This window comes from Scyliorhinus torazame, chromosome 14 (genome assembly GCF_047496885.1).
Source record: "Scyliorhinus torazame isolate Kashiwa2021f chromosome 14, sScyTor2.1, whole genome shotgun sequence".
NCBI lineage: Eukaryota > Metazoa > Chordata > Chondrichthyes > Carcharhiniformes > Scyliorhinidae > Scyliorhinus > Scyliorhinus torazame.
In genome coordinates this window covers 188,966,830-188,981,610 of record NC_092720.1, presented here as the reverse complement: position 1 = coordinate 188,981,610, position 14,781 = coordinate 188,966,830, and positions in this window count along the sequence as shown.

The following is a 14,781-nucleotide window of genomic DNA, read 5'->3' as shown; positions in this document are numbered from 1 at the left end:
AGAGTTCTGAAACCTATCAGCAGAAGAATAACAAAGGAAAGTCTAATAAGGATGCTGAAAGAATATGGACAAAGTTGTCGGGAAACACCAGGGTGCACTCCATTATCTAGTCATGATGTCGACATTGGAAACTCTGACCTAATAAAGCCACATCCGTCTCAAACTAAAACCAGAGACTGACTCAGTTAGAGACTGAAATACAATGCATGTTGATTTGCATGTACAATGCATAGATGATTTGGAGTTGGGGACCAAGGGCAATGTGTCCAAGCTTGCAGACGACACTAAGATAAGTGGTAAAGCAAAAAGTGCAGAGGATACCGGAAGTCTGCAGAGGGATTTGGATAGGCTAAGTGAATGGGCTAGGGTCTGGCAGATGGAATACAATGTTGACAAATGTGAGGTTATCCATTTTGTTAGGAATAACAGCAAAAGGGATTATTATTTAAATGCGAAATATTAAAACATGCTGCTGTGCAGAGAGACCTGGGTGCGCTAGTGCATGAGTCGCAAAAGGTTGGTTTACAGGTGCAACAGGTGATTAAGAAGGCAAATGGAATTTTGTCCTTCATTGCTAGAGGGATGGGGTTTAAGACTAGGGAGGTTATGCTGCAACTGTATAAGGTGTTAGTGAGGCCACACCTGGAGTATTGTGTTCAGTTTTGGTCTCCTTACTTGAGAAAGGACGTACTGGCACTGGAGGGTGTGCAGAGGAGATTCACTAGGTTAATCCCAGAGCTGAAGGGGTTGGATTACGAGGAGAGGTTGAGTAGGCTGGGACTGTACTCGTTGGAATTTAGAAGGATGAGGGGGGATCTTATAGAAACATATAAAATTATGAAGGGAATAGATAGAATAGATGCGGGCAGGTTGTTTCCACTGGTGAGTGAAAACAGAACTAGGGGGCATAGCCTCAAAATAAGGGGAAGTAGATTTAGGACTGAGTTTAGGAGGAACTTCTTCACCCAAAGGGTTATGAATCTATGGAATTCCTTGCCCAGTGAAGCAGTTGAGGCTCCTTCATTAAATGTTTTTAAGATAAAGATAGATAGTTTTTTGAAGAATAAAGGGATTAAGGGTTATGGTGTTCGGGCCAAAAGTGGAGCTGAGTCCACAAACGATCAGCCATGATCTCATTGAATGGTGGAGCAGGCTCGAGGGGCCAGATGGCCTACTCCTGCTCCTAGTTCTTATGTTCTTATGTTGGATACTTTATAGAAACAAGCATAAATGCTGTGGTCCACAGAACGGCAATGATAGTTAAGGAGATCGAAGGCCATATTAGTGGGGCCACCCTGGACATTTCAGACTAAAATAGCCACAGATGTCAATGACATGGGGGTAAGGCGGTGATGCGCTATCAATTAGCACAAAGACGAGAGTAGTAGAATAATCGAGGCTTTATTGAGCAAAGGTGTTGTGCCTCCTGTGGCTGGAACCAGAATGGCTGCAGCTCGGTGAGCACACAGATTTATACACCGCATACTGGGCAGAGCCAGCAGGCAGGGAGTTACCCATGTACCTCTACTATATGGGCAATGCCGTAATACATGTAATACTACTAGTGGTGACTACCACATTAACCCCCTGGTAAAAAAAGAGTCCGGCGGGGGTGGTGGAAAACTTTACAAGTTCAGTCTGTCGGGGGCCTTGACCCTCCTCTGCTATCGCCTCAGTCCTGGTGGTGATGTGGGTGCCGACTTGGTCACCTGTGATTCCGGGAGCGTGTTATCCTCGTCTTCGTCACCCCTGAGTGGAACCAGTGGGAGGACGGATCCTGCTGGGGCGGGGGCTGTGATGAGGTTCACTGGAGGGAGGGTGAGTGGCGCAGGGGTGAATGAGGCAACCGAGGGGGGGGGGGGGGGCGGTGTCAGGTCGGGGGTCATGGGTGGGGATCCAGCGGGTGCCAGGTCCCGGAGGGAGACTGTGGCCTGGCACCCATCGGGGTGTGCCACGTAGGTGTACTGTGGGTTTACATGGAGGAGGTGGACTCTTTCGACCAAGGGGTCTGACTTATGGGTCCGCACATGCTTCCGAAGAAGGATGGGTCCAGGAACTGTCAGCCATGTTGGGAGCGTGACCCCGGAGGTGGACTTCCTGGGGAAGGCAAACACACGTTTGTGAGGGGATTCATTAGTCACGGTGCAGAGGAGTGATCGGATGGAGTGGAGCGTGTCGGGGAGGACCTCCTGGCAGCGGGAGACCAGGAGATTCCTAGACTGCAGGGCAAGCTGGACGGCCTTCCAGACCGACCCGTTCTCCCTCTCCACCTGCCCATTTCCCCGGGGGTTGTAGCTGGTCGTCCTGCTCGAGGCAATGCCCTTGCTGAGCAGGAACTGACGCAGCTCATCGCTCATAAAAGAGGATCCCCGATCGCTGTGGGAAACCGAACAGAGCGAAGATGCTGTGGTGGGCTATAATTACCGTGGCAGAAGTCGTATCGGGGCATGGGATAGCAAAAGGGAACCGGGAGTACTCATCAATCACGTTGAAAGGGGCGGGAGGCCTTCACCAGGTGCACTCGATCTGGCCGGTAGAAGTGTGGCTTGCAATCTGCGCAGACTTGTCAGTCTCTGGTGACGGTCCTGACCTCTTCAATGGAGTAGGGCAGGTTGCGGGCCTTGATGAAATGGAAGAACCAGGTGACCCCCGGGTGACAGAGGTGGTGCTAACCTTGGTTGGCTCTTAATTCGTTGCCCGTTGGGTCTTTACTGAATTTGCTCTGTTTCTGTAACCTTTGCTCTAGAGTCGCCAGGTATCTTTATGATACCGCCACGAGGTTCAAGTTCAAGTAATGATCAATAACTCAACACACCAATTAGTAAGATTCAAATCAAAACACATTTATTATACACAGTCAATCACTACTCATGCATATAACTCTACTTTCTAGACTATCTCTATCGCTAAAAGGCCTATACTTAGCTTCGGAACTGGCCCACCAGGTCAGGGGAACAAATGGCCTTTTGTTCGATTCTGAGTCTGCAGGATTCAAAAGCTGGTATGGACTGGTAGCTAGGAGCGCCGATCTCGTAGCGAGCGTTGACTGAACACTTACTTGGTTGATGCGGCAGCTAGGCAGTTCACTGTCAAGGGTTGATTTGAGTTGCTGAGTGACCCTGCCAAGAAGGACGATTTGAACTTGGGGGCTTTACTTTATAGTCCCCAGGGGCTTCGCGCCGTTCGGGGCGGACCCCGTATCTGGTTCCAAGTGATTGGACTACGTTCCGATCATCTGGACCGATTTCTCCAATACTGGAGTCTTTCCCTGATCGCTGGGTGGTCCCTGAGTGTCCGTTGGCCTTCCTTTGTCTTGGCTCCTGCTGGCACCGAGGAGTCTGGCTTGGCCTTATTCACCTTAAATGTATCAATTGTTCCCGGGGATCGCTCATTAGTATGCAGATGGCTGTGAGTTTCAGTGCTGTCTGGGCTTCTGCACATTCTAATCACAGGAGACTTTGCACCTGCTAGTTTTTCCTGGCTTGGCTGAATTTCCCTACATTCTTTGCGGACCTCCATTTTAAGTCGGGAAGTGGCCAACCCAAGTGGCTACACACCCTCCTTGTGATCCCTAACGCGAAGTGTGAAGGATCACATAACTGCGTTGTCTTCACTTCCTGACCCAGCGAGCACTCTTTCCATGGCCTCTACACTGACCATAACTATGTATGAAAACGTTTTAACTAACAATTCTAAGTGGCGCTCTGTCACAACAGGGACATGCATTACAACATTAAAAAACGGTACCTCTAACTATCCTCAATAAACTATCCTCACTCAAACGATCAAAAATAATCTACAACACTTTAAATGTACAAATAGCAGCAACACAAGTTTGTCTGGCTTGGCAGTCAAGCACAGAGGTTTACATTCCTTTATTGAACAAAATTATGCCGAACGAATGTCCATTATTGTAGACCGAAAATAGAGGATCATATCCTGTATACCGGGGTGCTAGAGCGGTAGGCTCTCCTTTGCCATTTTCTCATGCGGATAGTCTGCACGATGCTGCAGAATGTCGCCAATACTAGGAGGGATTCAATTACGTATGATAGTGAATACCAGGTTACAAACTTGTCACACCAGGTCGGGGTGTCGGTAACTATCTCGGGGTTAACTATGTCAGGGTGTAGCGTATGTTAGGGGTGGGAATCATTCACGGCCTGTGTGGTGGGGGTCATGGGGGTAGCATCCGCGCGCAACTGAAGGAATCCCGCTAAGATCCAGGTGAACATGAACATTGTCTTCAAATTTCCGTCTTTCTGTCTTCTTCTTTTTCTTCCTCTTGAGTTCCTGAGGTTCTGGAGTTCTACGGACACAAGCATAATATCTGTTACTATCTTGTGTAATATCTTGAATGTTAGCATGTTTGTCTTTTAGTGCCAAATTCCCTTTATAATTGGTCACCATGTGTGACTCCCTCATTTTTTATTTTTTTTAAACCGAATATTCGGACAAGACATCTAAGAACATACTGCCGTACTGCGAGCCGTCTCGCAGCCTGTGTCATTTACCATCCCAGTGTTTGAGGATGTAAATAGCATAGGGAAGCAATCCTAAGGGTTGCTAAACCAAACAAAAGAATTTTGAACGTAATCGAACCAAAATGGGGTGCGTATGGACCGCGGCGGGTAAGATTTGGATGGAATCCCCGGGTAGGACGGTGATCAATGCCGTATGTGCTCTACCCGAGCGTAGTTGACCAGAGGGGGGTCCTCAGGCAGGGCGGAGACCAATGCCGTTTCTCCATTGTCTGAGCAACCGGCAAGAACGGGTAAGAATGTGGACATCGTGGGGGTTGCTGTAAAGGTTCTACCGTCGAACCCGAAGAGCAGTTATGAACGGGGGCTGGCGAGCTCTCAGCGGTTTCGGCTGATAAGCGTGCTGGCAAGTTTTCACAGGTTTCTGCCGACAAATATGGCGTGTGGCTGTGGAACTTCCAAGTGTACAAACAACATTTAGCAATAACTCTAACAAACAAACATTGAACAACATGCTGCAGGTTCCATCAGAAAGGACACCGTTTCTCCCAAGCGGTTCCTTTTTAAAACATCATCTGGACACCTCAGTTATCAGTTGCGAATAGGGTCGCCAAGGGATTCTCGCTTTGGGAGTCAGACTCAAAATCATCCTCTTCTCCCGGATGCCATACTCTGGAATGGATGAGGGTTGATAAAGCTGCATGGTGTGACTGAGGGTCCATCTCGTCGTTTCGGACGAGCCTGTGCGAATAGTCACGCTGCCAAAAAGTTGTATCTAATTCTGTGGGGATGGAGTCAGGGTCGTCGTCGTACGGCGGTGGTCTTTGGTGAGGTTTGTCGAGGAATGTGATCAGGAAGGGATCACTCGAATTGTATTCAGATTCGCTGGGTGTGGGTCCTGTTGCATGGGGATAGTAGGGAGGGGTGCTGTGTCTGATGCCTGTGTCACAGTCTCTGTCGCTGCTGCTGCTGTCTGTGGGCGTTCCAGGCCGGAGTCTAGAGTTCGGGGGTGGAGTCGAGGTCGAGTCCGTGGATGGGGTGGGTGTGTTGGGGGAGGGTGGGGATACGTGAGCTGTGGGCGGGGCGGGGTCTGCTGCGTCAAGCATGACGTGGTGTGTGTGGTTAGACTGCGAGCCATATGCCTTGAGCTGGTTAATATGGAACCACGCAGTCTTCCCGTTGGGGTACTTAATCTTATACACGGAGCGGCTTACTTTGTCCGCAATGGAGTACGGACCCGAATACTTTGATGACAGGAACGTGCTGGGGTTGTAAATGAAGATCATGACCTGCTGTCCTATTTCAAACTCAGTCGCGTGCACTGTCTTGTCGAACCAGGCCTTGCTCTGTTTATTCCTGGTGCCTAATCTTACTGCGGCTGCTAGCTGAGCCGTTTTTACATTTTCCACTAATTGTTTGACTGCGTTCTCGTGTGTGAGGGCCGTCACTTCGGGGCTGGTCAAGTCAAGTCCTAATAAAAATTCTGTGCCTTTCATGGGGCGTCCGGTCATGAGCGTGTGTGGGGTGTATCCTGTGGATGTTGAAACAGTGTTACATAAAAACATTAATGCAAAAGGGAGGACTGAATCCCAAGTGGTGCTGTTTTGTTGGACCATTTTCCTGAGGGTTGCTTTTAGGGTCCGATTCATTCGCTCTACGATACCACTTGACTGGGGGTGGTATGCGATGTGGAATTTTTGGGTAATGCCAAATATTGTGAGGATGTTCTTCATGACACGTTCCATAAAATGGGAACCTTGGTCGGATTCAATTCTGCGGGGGAGTCCCCATCTTGTAAAGATGTGGTGCGTTAAAATCTTAGCGGTAGTCTTTGCCGTATTTGTTCGAGATGGGAATGCTTCTACCCATTTTGTAAATGTGTCTATGACAACTAACACGTACTTGTGACCATTCCTGCTAGGGGGCAATGGTCCTATAAAATCAATCTGGAGGTTAGTCCAGGGGCCATTAACAGGGCGGGTGTGGCTAAGCTGAGCTTTCTTTGCATTTCTGTCCGGATTGTTTTGGGCACAGATAAGGCAATTTTCTGCATGACGTCGTCCTTTAAATTCGGCCACCAACAGAGCTGGCTGAGGTGGGCTGTAGTGGGGTCAATTACCTGATGCCCATGAGCTGATTCCTGTCCTGTTCAGGAACCACATAAAGGGTGTCTTTTAGGATCACACCGTCATGTGTGGTCAGTGCATTTTTAAACCTATCGTATGGGGCTGGAACGCTTCATTTTAAAATCTCCCTGAGATTACTGTCTTGCTTCTGGGCCTGCACTAAATCCTCGATATTAGTCCGTGAGACCTGAACTGCAATCACTGGGTCGCTTTTGGGGGCGGGGGGGGGGGGGGGGGGTCCAAAAATGTCCGTGTCTGGAACCTGCTTTAGCCAGTGCGTCGGCTTTTACATTTCCAGGTGGGGAGGAACGGTGGTGACTTCGGACTTTAATGATGCCAAAAGTCCTGTCCTGTGCTTTGTCTAAAATGTGGCGGAGTAATGGGGCTTAAGGGAGGGGTTTTCCGTCCACGGAAACAAATCCTCTTGTTTTCCACAGGGGTAGGAATTCTGTGAGGCTGTTACAGACATAGAGGCTGTCCGAGTATATGTCTGCTTGGCTGGAAAGGAATCTGGGTGATCTATGATGTACGCAATGGCTGTTAGTTCTGCCACCTGCGCGCCTAAGTGTCCTGGTAGTTTGAATAAGATTTCTTCTAAGGTGCGTCCCTGCGCGTCCTCAATATAGATGCCGCATCCTGTAATGCGCTTCCCGTCGAATACAGTGGAAGAACCATCCACATATATTCTCAAAGGTGAGCACGTGTCTGTGTGCTGGGGACTCTGGGGTGAACTCCCTATCTTTTTGGGGGGTGTTTTTGCGATAAAGGGGCCTGAGTTGTGGTGCAGTGAGATGATTTCACCGCCTGGGTACTGAAGGTTGTCGGTTAGAAAAGTGTGGGTCTTGGTCCTTTTAACAGTGATGTCCCGTCCCTGCAAAAGAAGGGTCCATCTGGACTTCCGGGTGCGGCGATGACCAGCTGAGTCGCACGTTTCGGCAGCTCCCTGTGAAACGGACTTTTGGGCTCTTGATAGGAGTCCCAACGGCAATTTTGACGGCTAAAAACACTGTGCGGTAAACCAGAAGGGAATCCCCCCTGGATACGGATGGAAAAAGGAGGAGAGAGTGGCCAGATTGCAGTGGATCCTTTAGAACAGCGGCAAGGAAGGCAAGCAAAAACCAAGATGGCGTCGGAAGGTGGCAGTTTAACATGGGGCCCTGAACAACAAGAGTTCTTGAAATGCTGTGTGGAAGAGATCAAAAAGGAAATGAAGAAAGAGCTGTTGGCCCCGATACTACAGGCGATCGAAGGGCTAAAGGAGGAACAAAAGACCCAGGAGCGGGAGCTTCGGGTCGTGAAGGCAAAGGCAGCCGAGAATGAGGACGATATACAGGGCCTGGTGGTGAAGACGGAGACGCAGAGGCACATCAGAAACGATGTGTGGAAAGGTTGGAGGCACTGGAAAACAACGCAAGGAGGAACAACCTGAGGATTCTTGGTCTTCCTGAAGGTGTGGAGGGAGCGGACGTCGGGGCATATGTGAGCACGATGCTGCACTCGTTAATGGGAGCGGAGGCCCCGGCGGGTCCGTTGGAGGTGGAGGGAGCATACCGAGTGATGGCGCGAGGACTGAGAGCAGGAGAAATTCCCAGAGCCATAGTGGTGAGATTCCTCCGTTTTAAGGATAGAGAAATGGTCCTTAGATGGGCGAAGAAAACTCGGAGCAGTAAATGGGAGAACGCGGTGATCCGCGTTTATCAAGACTGGAGTGCGGAGGTGGCGAGAAGGAGGGCGAGCTTTAATCGGGCCAAGGCGGTGCTTCATAAAAAGAAGATAAAATTTGGAATGCTGCACCCGGCAAGACTGTGGGTCACATATCGAGGGAGGCACCACTACTTTGAGACGGCGGATGAAGCGTGGACTTTTATTGTGGAAGAAAAACTGGAATGAGCGGGTTATTAAAAAGAACGTTCGAACAAAGTGGTGGGGCGAATGTGGGGGGCAAAGAGGGGTTTTATGTACTAATCCTGCGATGTGGTAACTTTTCTCTCTCCCACAGGTGGTGATGGGGGAGGAGGGGAGGTGGAGGAGATGGGGCGTTGGCCATTGGGGGCGGGGCCAAGGGAGAAGCGCGGGCTTGGTTCCCGCGCTATGGTAATCATGGCGGGAATAGAGAAGCAGGAAGGAGGGGGCGTCGCACGGTGCGAGCCGAGGTCACGGGGGGAAGCCGAGGTCAGCCAGAGTTTGCTGACTTCTGGGAGCAACATGGGGGGAGTAATTACGCTAGCGGGGGATCTAGCGGGGGGTGGGGTGGGAGGGGGGAATTACTGGGTTGCTGCTGCTGGGGAGAGGGGGGAGCTGGTATGGGAGAGGATGGGCGGGGGGGGGCACCGCCTGGGGGAGATACAGCTGCGTGGGAACCGGGTGAGGAGCTGGAAAAAGGTGATGGCTAATCGACAAGGGGGGGGGGGGGTAGGAAGCCCCCCAACTCGGCTGATCACGTGGAACGTGAGAGGGCTGAACGGGCCGATAAAGAGGGCACGGGTACTCGCACACCTTAAGAAACTTAAGGCAGATGTGGTTATGTTACAGGAAACGCACCTGAAACCTACGCAAAGGATGGGTGGGGCAGGTGTTCCATTCGGGGCTAGATGCGAAAAACAGGGGGGTGGCTATATTAGTGGGGAAGCGGGTAATGTTCGAGGCAAAGACTATAGTGGCGGATAACGGGGGCAGATACGTGATGGTGAGTGGCAAACTACAGGGGGAGACGGTGGTTTTGGTAAACGTATATGCCCCGAACTGGGATGATGCCAATTTTATGAGGCGGATGCTAGGACGCATTCCGGACCTAGAGATGGGAAAGCTGATAATGGGGGGAGATTTTAATACGGTGTTGGAACCAGGGCTGGATAGGTCGAAGTCCAGGACTGGAAGGAGGCCGGCAGCAGCCAAGGTACTTAAAGATTTTATGGAGCAGGTGGGAGGTGTAGACCCGTGGAGATTTAGCAGACCTAGGAGTAAGGAGTTCTCGTTTTTCTCCTATGTCCATAAAGTCTACTCGCGAATAGACTTTTTTGTGCTGGGTAGGGCATTGATCCCGAAGGTGAGGGGAACGGAGTATACGGCTATAGCCATTTCGGATCACGCTCCACACTGGGTGGACTTGGAGATAGGGGAGGAAACAGGAGGGCGCCCACCCTGGAGAATGGACATGGGACTAATGGCAGATGAGGGGGTGTGTCTAAGGGTGAGGGGGTGCATTGAAAAGTACTTGGAACTCAATGATAATGGGGAGGTCCAGGTGGGAGTGGTCTGGGAGGCGTTGAAGGCGGTGGTTAGAGGGGAGCTGATATCAATAAGGGCACATAAAGGGAAGCAGGAGAGTAAGGAACAGGAGCGGTTGCTGCAAGAACTTTTGAGGGTGGACAGACAATATGCGGAAGCACCGGAGGAGGGACTGTACAGGGAAAGGCAAAGGCTACATGTAGAATTTGACTTGCTGACTACAGGCACTGCAGAGGCACAATGGAGGAAGGCACAGGGTGTACAGTACGAATATGGGGAGAAGGCGAGCAGGTTGCTGGCACACCAATTGAGGAAAAGGGGAGCAGCGAGGGAAATAGGGGGAGTGAGGGATGAGGAAGGAGAGATGGAGAGGGGAGCGGAGAGAGTGAATGGAGTGTTCAAGACATTTTATAAAAAATTATATGAAGCTCAACCCCCGGATGGGAGGGAGAGAATGATGGGCTTCTTGGATCGGCTGGAATTTCCCAAGGTGGAAGAGCAGGAAAGGGTGGGACTGGGAGCACAGATCGAGGTAGAAGAAGTGGTGAAAGGAATTAGGAGCATGCAGGCGGGAAAGGCCCCGGGACCGGATGGATTCCCAGTCGAATTCTATAGAAAATATGTGGACTTGCTCGCCCCGGTACTGACGAGGACCTTTAATGAGGCAAAGGAAAGGGGACAACTGCCCCCGACTATGTCTGAAGCAACGATATCGCTTCTCTTCAAGAAGGAAAAGGACCCGCTACAATGCGGGTCCTATAGACCTATTTCCCTCCTAAATGTAGATGCCAAGGTCCTGGCCAAGGTAATGGCAATGAGAATAGAGGAATGTGTCCCGGGGGTGGTCCACGAGGACCAAACTGGGTTTGTGAAGGGGAGACAGCTGAACACGAATATACGGAGGTTGTTAGGGGTAATGATGATGGCCCCACCAGAGGGAGAAACGGAGATAGTAGTGGCGATGAATGCCGAGAAAGCATTTGATAGAGTGGAGTGGGATTATTTGTGGGAGGTGTTGAGGAGATTTGGTTTTGGAGAGGGGTATGTTAGATGGGTGCAGCTGTTGTATAGGGCCCCTGTGGCGAGCGTGGTCACGAATGGACGGGGATCTGCATATTTTCGGCTCCATAGAGGGACAAGGCAGGGATGCCCTCTGTCCCCATTATTGTTTGCACTGGCGATTGAGCCCCTGGCGATAGCGTTGAGGGGTTCCAAGAAGTGGAGGGGAGTACTTAGGGGAGGAGAAGAGCACCGGGTATCTTTGTATGCGGACGATTTGCTACTATACGTGGCGGACCCGGCGGAGGGGATGCCAGAAATAATGCGGATACTTGGGGAGTTTGGGGATTTTCAGGGTATAAATTGAACATGGGGAAAAGTGAGTTGTTTGTGGTGCATCCAGGGGAGCAGAGTAGAGAAATAGAGGACCTACCGTTGAGGAAGGTAACAAGGGACTTTCGTTACCTGGGGATCCAGATAGCTAAGAATTGGGGCACATTGCATAGGTTAAATTTAACGCGGTTGGTGGAACAGATGGAGGAGGATTTCAAGAGATGGGATATGGTATCCCTGTCAATGGCAGGAAGGGTGCAGGCGGTTAAGATGGTGGTCCTCCCGAGATTCCTCTTTGTGTTTCAGTGCCTCCCGGTGGTGATCACGAAGGCTTTTTTTAAAAGGATTGAAAAGAGCATCATGGGTTTTGTGTGGGCCGGGAAGACCCCGAGAGTGAGGAAGGGATTCTTACAGCGTAGCAGGGATAGGGGGGGCTGGCACTACCGAGCCTAAGTGAGTATTATTGGGCCGCTAATATTTCAATGGTGAGTAAGTGGATGGGAGAGGAGGAGGCAGCGGCGTTGAAGAGATTAGAGAGGGCGTCCTGTAGGGGGACTAGCCTACAGGCTATGGTGACAGCCCCATTGCCGTTCTCACCGAGGAACTACACCACAAGCCCGGTGGTGGTGGCTACACTGAAGATTTGGGGACAGTGGAGACGGCATAGGGGAAAGACTGGAGCCTTGGGGTGGTCCCCGATAAGAAACAACCATAGGTTTGCCCCGGGGGGAATGGATGGGGGATATGGAATGTGGCAAAGAGCAGGAATAACGCAACTGAAAGATCTGTTTGTGGATGGGAAGTTCGCGAGTCTGGGAGCCCTGACCGAGAAATATGGGTTGCCCAAGGGAATGCATTCAGGTATATGCAACTGAGGGCCTTTGCGAGGCAACAGGTGAGGGAATTCCCGCAGCTCCCGACACAAGAGGTGCAGGACAGAGTGATCTCAAAGACATGGGTGGGGGATGGTAAGGTGTCAGATATATATAGGGAAATGAGGGACGAAGGGGAGACTATGGTAGATGAACTAAAAGGGAAATGGGAAGAAGAGCTGGGGGAGGAGATCGAGGAGGGGCTGTGGGCAGATGCCCTAAGCAGGGTAAACTCGTCGTCCTCGTGTGCCAGGCTAAGCCTGATTCAGTTTAAGGTATTACACAGGGCACATATGACTGGAGCACGGCTCAGTAAATTTTTTTGGGTGGAGGATAGGTGTGCGAGGTGCTCGAGAAGCCCAGCGAATCATACCCATATGTTTTGGTCATGCCCGGCACTACAGGGGTTTTGGATGGGGGTGACAAAGGTGCTTTCAAAAGTAGTAGGAGTCCGGGTCGAACCAAGCTGGAGGTTGGCTATATTTGGGGTTGCACAAGAGCCGGGAGTGCAGGAGGCGAGAGAAGCCGATGTTTTGGCCTTTGCGTCCCTAGTAGCCCGGCGCAGGATATTGCTAATGTGGAAAGAAGCCAAGCCCCCGGGGGTGGAGACCTGGATAAATGACATGGCGGGGTTTATAAAGCTAGAGCGGATTAAGTTCGTCCTAAGGGGGTCGGCTCAAGGGTTCACCAGGCGGTGGCAACCGTTCGTCGAATACCTCGCAGAAAGATAGACGGAATGGGAAAAAGAAGGCAGCAGCAGCAGCCCAGGATCGGGGGGGGGGGGGGGGGGGGGGGGAGACTCTCAGGGTTGTTAATATATACTGTATAGTATGTATAGGTCGTTGCTACAGATAATTATATATTGGACTGTTAAATTATATTTTTGGAGAGTGTTACTTGTGACAAGGCAGTTGCCAATTAGGGCTAGTTTTCATTTTTGTTATTTATTATTTATTCATTTTTGTTTATAAAATAGGTCATTGTTATTTGTGTTGTTATAATATTGTGTAAAGGATGCACAATGTACTGTGTTGGTTGACCAAAAATTTTCAATAAAATATTTAATTTAAAAAAAAGAATGGTCCATCTGGCTGCTCTGATCTGGCTTACTGTACCGTCCTTAAGCCGTCCGTCTAGTAAAAGTTGGGTGGGGGTGTGTTCCATGAGGATTGTGATGGGGTTTAGTCCTGTGATGTTTGAAAATATTGGACTGCCAGGAAAACTGCGAGCAGGTGCCTTTCACAGGCCGAAAGTCCCTGCTCCACAGGAGGCGTAAGCCACGGGTCATAACTTGTTCATGCCGTTCCTGGAGGAGCATGTCCGAAAGGGTACGGTCTGTGCTAACTATCTCTATAGCATAGGGGGAAAGCGGGTCTGGAACCTGTAATGCGGGGGCTGCAATGAGTGCACGCTTTAAGGCATCTACAGCATCCGTGTGCTGCAGAAGCCATTCCCAAGGGCTCCTTTCTTTAGGAGTTCCGAGAGGGGTGCTGCTTTGGTGGCGAAACCGTCAATAGGGTTTAGGCAGTAGCCAACCAGCCCTAAAAACGACCGGAGGGCTGAAACATTCTGGGGAAGGGGCATCTGACAATCGAGTCAATTCTTTTATGCTCCATCTCGCGTTTACCATGTGTGATAATCGTTCCCAAATATACCACTGTGTCTTTCAAAAGTTGGGCCTTTTTGGGGTTCACTTTGCATCCAATCTGCTGTAGGAGTTCCAGGAGTTTGGACAGAAGCTCGATGTGCTCTGCCTTGGTGTCTGTCTGCAGTAATAGGTCATCCACATACTGGACCAGACATTCGGGGTGAGAAAATTTTGATAATCCATTTGCCAGCTGTCGCTGGAAAATGGAAGGGGAGTTGTGGAATCCTTGTGGAAAGCATGTCCATGTGTACTGGTGACCTTTAAAAGTGAAGGCAAATTTATACTGGCACGCTTTTGCCAATGGAATGGACGAGAATCCGTTACTGATGTCCAAAACCGTAAAATATTGTGAGTTGAGTCCCTGCTTGAGCATGGTCTCGGGACTTGTGGCGACCGTGGGGGCTGCTGCGGGGGTGACTTTGTTGAGTTCCCGGTAATCGGTGGTCAGTCACCATGATCCATCGGGCTTTCTCACTGGCCAAATCGGGGCATTATTAGTAGGGGCTACTGATCTAAGTACGCCTTGTTCTTTTTTTTTTAAATTTTTTAATTCTCCTCCTTTTTCACATTTTCTCCCACATTTACATCCATCAACAATAAGCAATAATCAGCAAGATATGTCAGTCCCCATAATAACAACGATCCCATCTACCCACCAACCCCCAAACCTCAACCCGCATGTTTACATAAACAAATGGCAAAAAGGAATCAGGGATTACCCGTAGTCACCCTTAATCTTACACAGCTCTCCCCCACCCCCCCACCCCCCCCCACCCCCACCCCCACCCCCCACCCCCCACCCCCCACCCCCCACACCCCCCCCCACCCCCACACACCCACCCCCACCCCCCCACCCCCCCCCACCCCCCCACACACCCCCCCCCCCCACCCCCACCCCCCCCCCCACCCCCACCCCCCCCCCCACACACCCACCCCCACCGCAGGTCTCCAGCTACTCCAGTCCACTGCCTCTTGTAAAAACTACTCCTCCCAACCTCGGTTCCTTCCCCCCAACTTTCCACCCCGGCTAGACCACTCGGACCCTGTTCTGCCAGGCTCCGATGGCCGCAGCCCCTCCCCCCACCTCACTCCCG